We start from the raw sequence: 4,411 nt of genomic DNA, 5'->3' as shown, positions 1-4,411 counted from the left end.
GTTGAACCTAGGAATAGAAATTGTGGTATTTGAAAGGAAGAGGACTAGATAGGATTTATTTAAAACCAGCACACCCCTTTTCTATTTAATGCACATATTGGTACAGTGTGATATCATGACTCGTCGATGAACCAGGGATGACTAAAGCATTTGAACACTGATGCAAATTTCGGAATGCTGATTAATTGGGAGTAAATATTGATATTGTCTTTAGGTTATTTATTTTTTTGGTATGCTTACCCACTAGTTTTATTAAATGGACTTAAACTTGTTTGAAAGCATCCAGATGTGGGGGTGACTGTCCTATAAAGGGTGGCCTTAACTATCAAGACATCAACTTGTTCATTGTGGTGGTGAATGATGAGCAAATTGTGGATGACCAGTAAGTTGTTAGACCAGGTTCTGAGAGGTGTGTAATAGGTAAAGAGGTTAGCGAGGTGTTGGTGAAGTGCCATGAATCCCTTGAAACAATTTCCACCAGTTTGTAGAATGCCTTTATTTTTTGCACAGAGCTGCCCAACTTGGAGGATGAATGGGAGTTGTGGGTGTGTATGGTCCAATTGAACCTGGTTCCTAAAAGTAAAACCATTTTCCTTTGAAGTGAAAGAATGAGGTGGGCATGCCAGTAGGCTCTCATAGTCTAATTTAAGTATTTGAATTGCTGGTTTTAACATTAAGAAATTCAAGAGGTGGTGTAGTGTATTACCTAGTAGTAAACTGCTGTTGTGCTAATACTAATCTCTTCCGTATGCATCAAAAGGTTGAGTACACCTAGGTGATGTGAAGATCATGCTCTTGGGAAGGCAGTGGGGGCAAGAAACCAGGGAAACCGACTGTACCCTGTATACCACCTACTGGGTGAGCATCTCTCCTATGCTGCTAAAGTTCATGTACCAGATTATGCAGCATTCACAAGAGGCATGCTAGGGGCTGCGCTTCCCCACCCCATACCCTCAACATCCCACACCAGTGGTATGCTTCCTGGGGGGAGCAAAGAAAGTGCCTCCTCCAAAGAGCGGGACCATGCCTACGTGGTACCTGAATGTAGTACTTGCGCTACTAATGCCATCACTCTTTGAGCCAATGCACTACTCCAATTCCTCGCTCTAGTGACGAGATAGGAATGAGTAATGCAGTCTTTAAGGAATGGCAGTGAAATGCAAGTACTCACCACCCAGGAACTATATCTGTGGATACATAGACAAAATTAGTAATGAGGGCACGCAACATTTGTGCATATGTCAAAGTTCCACATTGCTAACCATTTTCAAAAATGGGGCAACCCAATGGGTCAACGACCTGGGTGAAGTGCGATAAGAGAAACAATGGTCCTTACCATCAATCAAATATTACAGGAGTCAATACTTAGTTCCTCGAGCAAAGCATTATTTAGAGCATATCATAATTCTACAGCTTTGTGATGAATACTGTGTGTGGTACAGCAAACGCAAAAGACTTATTTATTACCAAGCAATTTAAATCTGAAAGAAACACGTTAGTGTTAGATTCCTTACCTTAGAATATCCCCAGGCGTCAGTCTGGATCCGGAAACTTTTGCGTAGCAGTACCCCTGCGCGTCGGTAGGCGTCGTCTGCAGGCGTCCCCTGCGGCTCCGCGTCCGTCGTCGGCGTCGTGCGCCGTGATGACGTCGCTGGAGTACATAGACGCCGCCTCCGCGCGCTGACGTCAGTTCTTCTTTTTTCCGCGCCAGTGGACGCAGATCTGAAGAGCAGTACTCCGGTCTTTGACCAAGTTTTTCGATTGTCTTTTTTCTCTATTGTGCCTGATAGGATGCCAGGATTTAAGAATTGCGATGGCTGTGAGCGCACGATGTCGGTCACAGACCATCACCGCCTCTGCCTCCGGTGTCTGGGCCCCGACCACGACGTGGACTCCTGCGTCGACGGCCGGGCCCTTACCAACAAGGCTAGACGGGAGCGGTCCCGCAAGCTACTGGAGCTCCGGGTGTCGGCCCCACGTCGGGACCGGGAGCGGTCCCGGTCCGGCCGGAGGTCGAGAGAGCGTTCGCGGGAGCGGTCGCGGAGCCGCGCCGGGCGCTCCGGAAGCCGACGCCACTCGTCATCCTCGTCAGGTAAGAAGCACAAGAAGTCGGGGCGTCGTCATCGTACCCCCGACTCCCCCCGACGCTCGCGCGATGCGGCCGGGGGCTCGGGTGACCCCAACCCCGCGGCTCCGCGAGAGTCGCCGGCGCGGCCTGCCTCATGCCCTCCGGTCCCTGGGCATGGTGCGACGCCTGAGGAGATCGAAGCGTTCCTCATGGCCATGAGGGCGCTCGCTTCTCCGACGGGGCCTACGGCGCCTTCGGGCCCAGTGCTACCGTCTGGGGGCCCTGGCGGTTCGGGTGTCCCTGCCTCGGCGCCGTCGGGTGCTCCGGCCCCGGCGCCGCCGACGGCTCCGACCCCGGCGCCGCAGGGGCCTTCGGGATCGGCGCCGGCTGGTCTTCCGGCCTCCCCGGCGCCGTTGCCATCGGGGTTGCCCCCGACGCCGCCCCCGCGCGGCGCCGGTTCTCCGCTGCCGGTTCCGGCCGGCGGTGGGGTTCCGACGCCGGCTCCGGGCGGCGCCGTCCCCTTACCTTCTCCGACGCCGGACGCGGCGCCGGACGGGCGTCGATCGACGCCGGTCCCGGCGCCGATGGGGCCCATGAACCCCGAGGAGCCGGTCTTCATCATTGACTCCGAATACGGAGAGGATGAGGAGTACGGTGAAGGTTGGGAGGGGTCCGAGGACCCTCTGGCTCGCGAGTGCCAGTATGACCCGGACTGGACAGGTGACTTGGGGGATGCCAGTGGTTTGGACGACTCCCCTAACCCTGGTTTGATCTCTCCTCCAACCGTGGCATCGGTGGAGGGAGCTGCCTATTCTGTGGTGCTGATGAGGGCTGCCAAGGCCTTAAACCTTGAGCTCCCCGTCGCGGCCGTGAGGCCTAACATCCTCACCGAGGTCTTCAAACCGCAGTCATGCCCTTTGGAGCCTCTGCTGCCGTTTAATGAAGCCTTGTCTGACGTTCTGTTGGGCACGTGGTCCAGGCCCGCTTCAGGTGCGCCTGTTGATCGGAACGTGGCCAGGCGCCACCGTCCTTGTCCGGACGACCCCAAGTACCTGTCTACCCACCCCACTCCTGAGAGTCTGGTGATCCAGGCCTCGACCTCCCAGTCCGCATTCCCGTCGGCCCCGGTATGACCAGTTTGGCAAAAAGGTCTTCTCGTCCATTAGTTTGGGCCTGCGGTCTTGCAACACCGCCTGCCTCTTGGGCCGCTACACCCACTCTGTGTGGGATACGGTCGCGGAGCTGCTGCCAGAATGCCCCATGGAGGTGCGGGCAAAGCTCGGTCAAGCTGTAGCTGAGGGCCGAGATGCAGCGAAATATTCAATTCGGTGTGGTCTTGATACGACCGACTCGCTGGGCAGGGCTATGTCTACGACGGTGGCGATTCGTCGTCACGCCTGGCTGAGATCCGCCAATTTTTCGGCTGATGTCCAAAATACTCTGATGGACATGCTGTTTGATGGCTGTCACCTGTTCGGTGACAAAGCGGACCACGCGCTGGAACGCTTCAAGGACTCCAGGGTCACGGCCAAGTCCTTGGGTCTCTCGACCCAGCGTCAGCAACCGGGTTCGTTTCGTCCCTTTCGTGGCCAAGGAAGGGGCGCCCCCACACGTGCTGCCAGCCACGCGCCGCAACAATCCTTCCAACGCGGTGGCGGCCGTGGAAACCGCCGTGGTGGCGGTCGGGGACAACGGCGGGGTCAGACCACACCTTCCCCCGCAGCATCTACCCCAAAATCCTCCTAGTCCGTGCTTTCGGCCCCATGTGACGCCAGTGGGTGGCAGGGTTCGCCATCACCACGCTCACTGGCGCACGATCACTTCGGACAGGTGGGTGCTGCAAATTGTCCGAAGGGGCTACTCCCTCCCCTTCGAGACCTCTCCTCCAGCCATGCCACCGCAGAACCACCGTGTGTCGGGGGACCACTTGACACTTCTGCAGGAGGAAGTTACGGCCCTCTTGGCCAAGGGGGCCATCGAGCGCGTTCCTGGGCCAGAAGTAGGGCGTGGTTGTTATTCCCACTACTTTCTGGTGCCCAAGAAGGACAAGGGGGGCCTACGTCCTATCTTGGATCTAAGGAACGTCAACGGCTTCCTCCGGAAGGAGAAGTTCAAGATGTTGACGTTAGCTCAGGTCTTGGCTGCTCTAGACCCGCAAGACTGGATGGTAGCGTTGGACTTGCAGGACGCCTATTTTCACATCCCCGTCCTGCCGGCCCACCGGCGTTACCTGCGGTTCACGGTAGGCCAGGAGCACTTTCAGTTTATCGTGCTCCCCTTCGGCCTTACCAGCGCCCCACGGGTGTTCACAAAGGTGATGGCGGTGGTCGCAGCCCATCTGCG

The sequence above is a fragment of the Lissotriton vulgaris genome, chromosome 7 (genome assembly GCF_964263255.1).
Source record: "Lissotriton vulgaris chromosome 7, aLisVul1.2, whole genome shotgun sequence".
NCBI classification, from domain to species: Eukaryota; Metazoa; Chordata; class Amphibia; order Caudata; family Salamandridae; genus Lissotriton; species Lissotriton vulgaris.
This window is presented reverse-complemented; position numbering follows the sequence as displayed.